Raw genomic sequence first — 9,996 nt, forward strand, 5'->3', positions numbered from 1 at the left:
TAGCAGACAGAGAATTTGTTCCCGCAGGGAGTCAGGTTGCATGGTCCTCAGGTGGTACTGTGGTACTCGAGGTGCCTGCGCTCCTGGCTTGAGCAAAACTTTTACTGGTGGGACTAGCAGGAGGCCTACATCACCCAGGCCTGCAGCCCATAGAGAGGGTGGAAAACAATGTATTAAGTGAGATGGTAGTGACGTGGGGGGTAACTCTTCAAATAGAGGAATGCAGGTAAGTAGGCAGATTTCCTCCGTAGTTGGCTTTAGGTCCCCCATTGACACACAGATATCAGAATTTGAGTAGGAGATGGTAGCATGAAGTGTCTGTAACAAATCAGCCTCCAAGGGGTTGAGGGGGCATGTGGGCGAGACAAGAAACTGTGACAAAATGGTCTGGGTGTGGGGCCCCACCTGGAGGGGAACAGTAAGAGGGACCGATCTTGGTTCACCGTCAACACCAACACAGGAGACGGTGTCAGGAGAAATGGTCAGGTTGGCTATCTCTAAGGAGGCAGTACAAAGGGGGCCAGAGGGTTTAAGGGTAGGCAGGGCAAGAAGGAGGTCAGACACTGGGGCTTCTAGTTGTCAACGTGGATGCTGGAAACCTTGATTCTGATTTTGAGAGCTGCTATCAGCCGCCTGGGGACCCCCAAATTGTTGGGCGGAGTTAACTACCGCACGCTGTCCTGACCTGCTGTTATCCATAGGTGGGCAAGAGCGGCAGTTTCTTCTGATGTGGCCAAACCTCCCACAGGCAAAACACTGGGGATTTGATCCTTGGAATCTGGGGAACTGCTGGCCTTGATAGGGAGCATACTGATAGGAAGCCAGTTGGGGATACAGCTGTTGTTGTTGTTAGAGATATTGTAGCTGAGGCGGGAACAACTGCTGCAGGTACTGGAGGGTGACTGATATCTGTGGAGGAGCAGGCACCATGGCTTGGGTTGGCACCTGGGGGCCGGTGTCATTGTCATAAGTGAGGTGGCAGACTTGGTGGAAGGAGTCCCTTCTTCTTCTTTCTCTTCATCCATGAAGGACAGCTGGACAAGTTGAGTCACCATTTTCTTAAATGGAAACGTCTTCTCAAACGATTTAGCAAAGAGTAATGCTACGTGTGCTGCTGAGACATGTTGTACCACTGTGCTTCCAGCAGCACAGCACTCTCAGGGTTAATGATTGAGCTGACTGGGTGTGGTACTTCCTGCTAGCCCATCTCCTGGGTCTGTGCTCACATATAAACCCAGCTCCTGGTCAGTCTCTGTCTGGTGTTCAGGGTGAGCAGTATTGTTTGTTGACGTTCGCTATGTGATCTCTGTCTTGCTGGTTCATGTCTGTTTGTTCGTTTATATTCTGTCAGTTCTGTGTTAGCTTGCTGTGTGACCTGCTATCTGTGTCCTGTACTGTTGCAGCATTCTGTGTGAACTCTGTCCAGTTCTGCTGGACTCCTGGTTAGTATAGGGACTAGCAGTATAATAAGGAGCCGTGAGGTGGTCTGCTAGCTTCCATGTTTTGTACAAAATGTCAACTAATACCTGATATTTGTATTCAGCTTATCATCTGTTACTAGTGGTTGCATTGTGGCTGCTGTATGCTGTGTATTCTGGATCTGTGTGTCCTGTTGTTCGGTCCCTGTCATTTGGCATGTGAATGGGTCCTGTTCTGGTGCGTGGCTCCAAGGATCAGCTAGGGCCCAGGTCCGAAGACTGCTGGGCTACCCTCATTGGAGCAATGTCCCCGCTTAGGTAGGGCCAGGTCAACCTCCTAGTAGTGCAGGGTCAGTTGCTTGAAACCTGTGTGACCCGTGTGCGTACCCTAGTCCACTTTGTTCATGATTGTAACAAGTAATACCTGTTTTGGTTGCATATCTGGGTATTCAGGACAGGCCTTAGCCAATGACTGGCCAATTTTAGTTTTCAGGCCTTCATCAAAGGATTTATTAAAAAGAACATGGTGCGTAGGTGTGGAAATATCAAACCCATGGCTAGAGAACAAAAGGTGTAGTTTGGCATAGAACTTCTCTACTGATTCTGTGTCCCCCTGAGTGGAGTCTATGAGAGATGGAGTGGCGTCTGCCAGTCTGTCTTTAACCCAGGTATACAGCTTATGACAGAAACTAACGCATGATTGATAGGAGGTGTCGTCGGCGTCCTCCAGGATTGCAGCTTGGATAATGGGCCAGAAGGTGGGGCCTACGGCTAGGCGCAAACGTGGGCCAGATCACGGTGTGTTGCAGAGTATATGCCCTGCAGCTGGCAGACTGCTTGGTAGAAAGCCATGGGTGATTTCTCTGGGTCTGGGAGTTGCTTCACCATGGCAGCAACCTGGCTCGGAGGGAAACCCTCATACCTGGTTCCTTGTGCTCTAGAGATCTGCATAAGGGGTGTGTCCTGACTCTGCAGGGTTGGTTGGGTAGGGGGATAGACACTGAAGTAATCTTTTCCATTTGGCAAGTGGCCAGGATACCTTCTATGGTATCCTGCAGGACAGCCACAGAATGTTGTGGGTTGCCGGGGTCATAAATGGGTCCTATTGCATGAATAATGATCCCACAGAGGAGGTCGCCAGGGCCGGTCAGAGCCAGGTTCCCCCGGTCTGACAGGGCCAGTCTCTGCTAGCAGCTTGTCACAGTCGTGTTGTATAATGGGGCCTACTTTCCCCACTATCTGCTTGGCCAGTTCCCCCCTGTGGTTGAGATTAGAGTTAGCGGGGTTGACTATAGCATCAGTAAGGTGAGTGGTGATGTCACCTAGGCTTAAGGTTGATGGTGCGTCCTACGTATCCTAACCCGCATGGGCATTCCAGGTAGTAGATTATATAGTTAGTGGCACAATTAAGTAGGATACGTAGGACGCACCATCAACGCATTGAGAATACGCATTGGACAACACAGGAACAACATAACTAGGGGCTTTCTTAATCACAGCGTATCACGGCATTTCCTACAACATCATAACTGTGATTTCACCGGCTTAAAAGTAACGCCGATAGAAAAATTCACTCGAAAAAAATTTTCCCTTCTAAAAAGAAGGGAAATGTACTGGAACTACAAAATGAAGGCTTTAGCCCCATTCGGGCTAAATGAAGTTTTAGAGAAAAATATTTAACCCTTTGTTTTTATTAATTTAGTTTTAATTGTATTGTCATTATCAATATTTATAATTAATAGAATGCTTACTTGTTATTAACTGGTATTATTATTTATTAATAGACAGTATTATAATTTATTTTTCAATTTATGTTCCATTTTACTAATATTTATTGCTAAACTCATTTAAAGTTGTTCATTAATGCCTTCCCCCCCCCCTCCCCACCAATCCATAACCTCATATCATTTTTTAATACACCATACATCAATGGACCAGTCACTAATTTTATAGTTTATAATAACAAATAATTAATTATCATTTATTCCTACAATCGTTTTATTGATCATTTACATTATTAGGCCTTAGTCAGACGGGCGTTTTTTTGCGCAATTTTTTAAAACTATTGCTTTGCAATGGTATCGGACACATGAGCGCTTTTTATGCGCTCGTCCGATAAATTATAGAACAGAAATCGCAGATCGCACCTATGTGCGATCTGCGATTCCTGTTCTCTTCACTATATGCGCTCAATGGGGCCGGCGGCAGCAGCGCCGACCCCATTGAGAACATATAGAAGACAAATCATTCTTCTCTGCCACAGCTGTAACAGCTGTGGCAGAGAAGAACGATGTTTGCGCATTGAATTCAATGGAGCCAGCAATACAGCCGACTCCATTGAAAGCGCTGAGCCAATCAGGGGGCAGGTCTGACTCACACCCCCTTCACACCCACTGCAGGCCGGCTGCGCGGAGCTCCGGCTGCCGGGACCAGGTGAGTATGTATATATTTTTTATTTTAACACTTTTCTGGATGAATTGCAGGGAAGGGCTTATATATTTAAGCCCTTCCCGACAATTCATCCCACACTCGCCCGCAGTGCATTGCTTTCAATGGAGTCGGCTGTATTGCCGGCTCCATTGAATGCAATGCGCTGGACAGCTCCAGCCCATTTCTAATGAAACGCGGCTAGGAGCAGATTTTTGGGCGATTTTTTGGCATCGGTCACGCGATTTGCGGATGCGCATCCGTCATGCAATCCACAAATCGCGCGAAAAAACGCCTGTCTGACTAAGGCCTTACTGGAGCAATCCATAGTTGCTGTTATCGATGGTTGAGCTTCTTTTGGCTCCGTTCAGCAGCCCAATATAATGGGGCTGTGCCATACCGCCGGTCATGTGACCCCATAGCTACGTGACTATTTAATCCAGTCACGTGCCCCCTCTAAATGACACAGCACACTTTATTCACGTCAGCACACTCCAAATCGTATCCCCATCATTCATTTAACACGGCACACCAACACAGCGTGACCGCGTCACCAACAAACCCCTCTCATTAGAATGACTCGTCACGTAGCCCCCACGTGACCGCGCCATCCAATAAGCTTCATCCAGCTTACTGACACAGCACGCCAAATCAGCGTGACAGTGTCATACACCAGCCCCTCCCCTATTATGACGCGTTACGCGGTTCCCACGTGACCACGACGCGCTACTAAGCATGCCCCCTGTGTTCAATCGCCCCCACGTGACCGCGCCATCCAATAAGCTTCATCTAGCTTACTGACACGGCACGCCAATTCAGCGTGACAGTGTCATACACCAGCCCCTCCCCTATTATGACGCAGTACGCAGTCCCCATGTGACCACGACACACTAATAAGCACGCCCCCTGTGTCCTATCGCTTCCCCTATACTATACTTAGATTATCAAACATTCCACTGCTCGTTTTCTCCTGCAAATTTGATAGTTGTCCCTGGATCCACACACCTTTGATTATAATTGCCCAATTTTAACTTTTATTCCCTCCTTCAGTTGTTTTAACCCTGGCCCTTCCCCCTACCACCACATCATACATCATCACAGTAAATCCCGCCCACAAAATGGCGCTACCCACGGATGCATCTAGCAGTTCTATTTTCGGTTTCATTATAAATGTGAGTACATGCTTTATGTTTTTTATGTATCATATGGCTTGAGAAAGGTGTCATCTAGACACCAAAACGCGTTGCCTGCGTGTTACGTTATCCACAATCGGTGGATTGTTTAATAAAACCTTGGACTTTATCCAGTACACCGGTGTGTACCATCGTCTGTGATTGGAGTCTACACTTCAAGGAGGGGGCTTCTGTATTCACACACCCCCCTCCTCCCCAGTAAGTGTCTTTCCTACATTACCACTTGCCTTTACGCTTATCGCTAAAGACAAAGTGTTCTTCATACACATAATACAAGTACCACGTAGCGCGGTGACAATTCTTTCTTACAATACTGTGTCATATATCTCTTTGTGAGGGTTACCCTGTACTAGGGAACCCCTTTTAATGTCCTGCAGCTCTCCAGTTAAACACGTGGATCGGGTACTTGTGGAACCCCAGTGGAGTGGAGTTTTTGAAAACCTTGTGGCTCGTTCCTACCCTGCTTATCCTTTAACCCAGGTATACAGCTTATGACAGAAACTAACGCATGATTGATAGGAGGTGTCGTCGGCGTCCTCCAGGATTGCAGCTTGGATAATGGGCCAGAAGGTGGTGCCTATACGGCTAGGCGCAAACGTGGGCCAGATCACGGTGTGTTGCAGAGTATATGCCCTGCAGCTGGCAGACTGCTTGGTAGAAAGCCATGGGTGATTTCTCTGGGTCTGGTAGTTGCTTCACCATGGCAGCAACCTGGCTGGGAGGGAAACCCTCATACCTGGTTCCTTGTGCTCTAGAGATCTGCATAAGGGGTGTGTCCTGACTCTGCAGGGTTGGTTGGGTAGGGGGATAGACACTGAAGTAATCTTTTCCATTTGGCAAGTGGCCAGGATACCTTCTATGGTATCCTGCAGGATAGCCACAGAATGTTGTGGGTTGCCGGGGTCATAAATGGGTCCTATTGCATGAATAATGATCCCACAGAGGAGGTCGCCAGGGCTGGTCAGAGCCAGGTTCCCCGGTCTGACAGGGCCAGTCTCTGCTAGCAGCTCGTCACAGTCGTGTTGTATAATGGGGCCTCCTTTCCCCACTATCCGCTTGGCCAGTTCCCCCCTGTGGTTGAGATTAGAGTTAGCGGGGTTGACTATAGCATCAGTAAGGTGAGTGGTGATGTCACCTAGGCTTAAGGCCACGGTGCACGGCCCGCCCCACAAGGGTACCAAATGGTGTTCGGTCCACTCCTCTTCAGCGGCCAGGGAGGACGTCGGCTACAGGAAGTGGACCCGGGCCAGTCGTGACCGGTCAAATTGGCCAGGGGTGGTCGTAACAACTACGGGGGAGGCCTCAGTGGAAGTACCAGGAAAAGGATTGGGCAAGGGAGGTTGATCAAAGGAGCTAGTGGGGCTGGACGGCCCTGGAGACAGGGTGGTGGTTTCGGAGACCTGGCCTCGGGATGGGTCACCAGGAGAACATCTCCTCATGCTTGGCTAGTGGGTTCTGAGAAAGAGTCATAGCCTAGAGCTGTTCTCCTTTGATTCATCCTCTGCACAAACTCTGGGGTATGCAGGAGCTGCATGAGATCCATGGACGGGAAAATGGGTGCTACAGTATCCGACGATTGTGGATTGCCACCGGGGGGACATAAAATGAGCCATCTGGTAGTAATACAGGATACAAGGGTGCGTGGGTTGGCAGTAGGCCACGGTTGGTTGACAGGTGTACCAATATGGCTACTGGAACTGGAATTAGGACGTGGTTCTGGGTTAAGGGAGGAAGAGGCAGGGCCCCCAGTGCCAACCAGAGCAGGAGACATGGAAGTGCCTCCAGGAGTAGCCAGAGGGGCTGGGCTTACAGTGCTAAACAAGGGAGGAGACACGGGAGGGGCTGGAAGTGGTGGAGGAGGAGGCGGCGGTATTACTGAAGGTAACATTGACATGACAGGAGGTGTTCTGGGGCTGTGACAACTAATACAGTACTCTACAGAGGGCGGATTCTGTTGGCCACAATGACGACACACCCAACCCTTGTTGCCATCGCCATTATAGGGCGGTGGCAGTTCACTTACAGGTACTTTCTCAGGCAAATAACACATGTGCATACTTAACTTTCCCTGTCTGTCCCTCTACTCTTCTTCTACCCAAACTTCCTTAGCAATTAAAGCTGACATTTTTCCCCACATTTCCGCACTTTTTAGTAAACCTTTGTCTTTTAAAGCTCCCCTTTTGGTCGTAAGGACCTCCTCCCAGTCACCATACTGTAATCTACGGTGCGGATCCATGTCACACATTTTCATAAGGGTTTTCTTACATTATACAAACTGAGACCCTTGTCTCTCAGCCACTAATTCATCCGCCCGGTGACGGCCCTTAAGGGGCTCCGTCCTTTTTAATACAGACTTAAACATCCTAAAACAACACTAAAACTATACGTCTCACAGAGTACTTTCCTCCAGCTTAAATTATCTGCTCTCCGTGGCGAGATAACCGAAGTTCCCTGCTTCTGTGAGACTAACAACCTCTGCAGATATAACAAACCTACTCCCGCTACTGCTAAAGCAGTACAGACTTCGGAGTACAATTAGACTATAGACTAGTCCCTGGTGGATGATTGGTGCGCTTATCATGGTCAGTGGTCCGTGACGGCGACCCTGAAGCCCACAAGTTACCGTGTAAAACTCTCAACCCAACCTGTCCGGTCACAAAGCACAGATAGTCTCTCCAGCTGCAAGACTCTAAGCGTAAAACTCAACATAAAAATATGCTCGTCTAACCTTAAGTTCTGTGAGTTGATCAGGCTCGGTTGCAGCGGGACGGCTTCTCTGTGGTGTGGATCCGGAAGGTCCAGGTTGTACAGCTCCAGGTTTGCTGCCCCACAGTGGGCGCAAAAAATTGTCAAGGTAAAACTGCGTACAACACCAATCAGGCCCACCCCGTAGCCGGCAGTGAAGGAAAACACTACACAGAGAGGTCTGGTATAGTTCCTCACATGGGAGTCACTGCACACTTTATTGCAGGTTACATGCTGTTTTATACCTCTTTCTGTGTCACTAGGAATGTGTGACTGTCTTATTGGCTCAAATCCACCGCATATCCATATATGTAATGTCCGCAGTTCCGCCTGAGGCAGGGTTAATCATATAGGCAGTTAAGTTAATCATTATCCAGATAAGGCACTTCCAGTTTCCAGTCTTTTTGCAAGGAGTCACGTAGTCAGGCATCCTATTCTTCTGTTAGCTTCAGGTTACATCTCTCTGCCTTGCAAAACTCTGGTGTAATATCTACTCAATTATCATTAAGGTCCATATTAAGTTTTTTGCATTATAGTATTGCATAGTATTAGCACATGTATAAAAAAGGAATATAAATATATATATATATATATATATATATATATATATATATATATATATATATATATATCCATATCTTCTACTGCATACACATATATTTCCCTCTCACTGTGACCTTATGATAGATAGGGCCCACAGACTCACTGGGCCTAAATCCCTCCCTTCCTCCCAACTTGACCCCGCGGGACATCATAGCCCGCATACACTTCTACCATATAAAAGAAGCATCTCCCAAGCCCTTTCTTTGATGTCCCACTCTTTACAGACCTGTCAAAAGCTACAATACAGCCCAGAAGTCATTTCTACCCATAACCACGTCTCTCTGACAAATCAGCATTACATATAAATGGGAATTTTCCACAAAGCTCATTATAAATAAAGATGGCGAACTGCATTTTTTCCATAAAGTGTCATCCGGAGAAGAAACTGTCAAGGCTTGGCGGTACAAACCAAGAATATCCCAACTGCTAAGCCTGTAAAGCAAATCTAAGGATGGATCCATAAGAATTCTGCCCACTGATTGTAAGATTTCCTACTTAATGGAGTGAGAGGTTGCCATGCTTTGAAAGAACTTTCCACCCTGGATCTGTGACAGGTGTCAGATCTGCCATGAATGAAAATCCTTAGTAGGACTCTGGGTTCCTGGGGTGCCCGGGTTTTCATGCAGGCTCTCCTGTCAGTGAATGTGCAAGGGGTCAAGCTAATTTTTGAACTTTTAGTTACACTTTATAATTCTATGCTCTCATCCCAAAGAATGCAGATTCTCTTTGGTTGCAGCTCCAAATTCATGTTTCTCAATGATTGTAGATATTTTTCACTTAACATAAATGGTCTGAACTCCCCATTTAAGAGGAAAGCTGCTTGCCGTTTGCTTACAGGAAACACACTTTGCGGCCTCTGCACCTCCAAGAATGACTCATGCAAAATTCCCTACGATCTTCTCTGTCTGCGCTGGCACAAAGCAGGCTGGGGTTGTGATTGCCGTAAGAAATTACATTAAATTTTCAGTGGTAGATCAGATATTGTCTCTTAAAGGCCGCTTTATTATCTTGGTATGTGCCGTCAACTTTATCCTGGTGATGCTAGTTAATGTCTATGCATCAAACTCTCAACAGATCCATTTAAAAAAATGTGCTAGATAAGGTGCAAAGACTGTAAAGAGGAACTTAATCATTTAAATGGATTTCAACATGATACCAGACAGAGACTTTTACACTACCTTTCAACCTACTAAAAAAAATATCGACAATGTTTTACAGCTGGTTTCCCTACTGACTATATCAAAGGCTGAGGATGAGGCATCAGGAGCTCCATTGTCTTCGGTGAAGATAGTGGAGACAATAGCAACTGGGAAACCCTTGAAGTCCCCAGGTCGAGATGGCTTCGCCAATGAATATTTTAAATTATTTGTGAACCAATTAGCCCCTCATCTGATAGTGGCACTTAACACAGCAGTTCAGATTGGTAGGTTTCCTGAGCAACTTCTTCAAGCTACAATAGTAACCTTACCCAATCTCCTTACTGAATTCAGATGCTAACATTTATGCTAAAGCTATAGCCAGACGCCTCCGTAAAAATCCTACCCAGCATGATTCACTCATATCAGGTGGGATTCACTAAGTAGGCAATCTTAGGACGATACTCATAGAAT

Source organism: Eleutherodactylus coqui, chromosome 2 (assembly GCF_035609145.1).
Source record: "Eleutherodactylus coqui strain aEleCoq1 chromosome 2, aEleCoq1.hap1, whole genome shotgun sequence".
Classification (NCBI taxonomy): Eukaryota; Metazoa; Chordata; class Amphibia; order Anura; family Eleutherodactylidae; genus Eleutherodactylus; species Eleutherodactylus coqui.